Source organism: Geospiza fortis, unplaced genomic scaffold (genome assembly GCF_000277835.1).
Source record: "Geospiza fortis unplaced genomic scaffold, GeoFor_1.0 scaffold636, whole genome shotgun sequence".
NCBI lineage: Eukaryota > Metazoa > Chordata > Aves > Passeriformes > Thraupidae > Geospiza > Geospiza fortis.
In genome coordinates, this window is record NW_005054435.1 from 925,326 (window position 1) to 925,783 (window position 458).

Here is a 458-nt window from a genome sequence, read left to right on the forward strand (position 1 = left end):
CCGGGCGTGAGGGGAAGCCCCCGGGAGGTGCCCGCGGGGCCGGGCGTGAGGGGAAGCCCCCGGGAGGTGCCCGCCAAGCCGGCGCCAAGTCCTGAGGGAGCCCGGAGCCGTGAGGTGGGGGTCTGTCGGCAGCAAGGTAATTCTGGCCAAAACGGCTCAAAAGCGGCCAACAGCCCCGCCAAAGCTGCACGAAGCTTGGCAGGTACTTGGAGAAATATCCAGCCCCCCATTGGAAACAGGTGAAGTTGAAATTTGCAGGTAAAACAAGAGGCACTTTTGACTGACTTACCGATTGAGCCGAGGTTCCCCGAAGTGTTCCAGATGTCTCTGCCTTAGGCTTGACTATTTTATTTCTGTGTGGTGCCAAGCTGAAAAACAGTGGGAGGATGCTGAGACGCCCGTGGCATATAATCAGAACAAATTATGCTCTATAGAGACCAGTCACAAAGATTACTGCT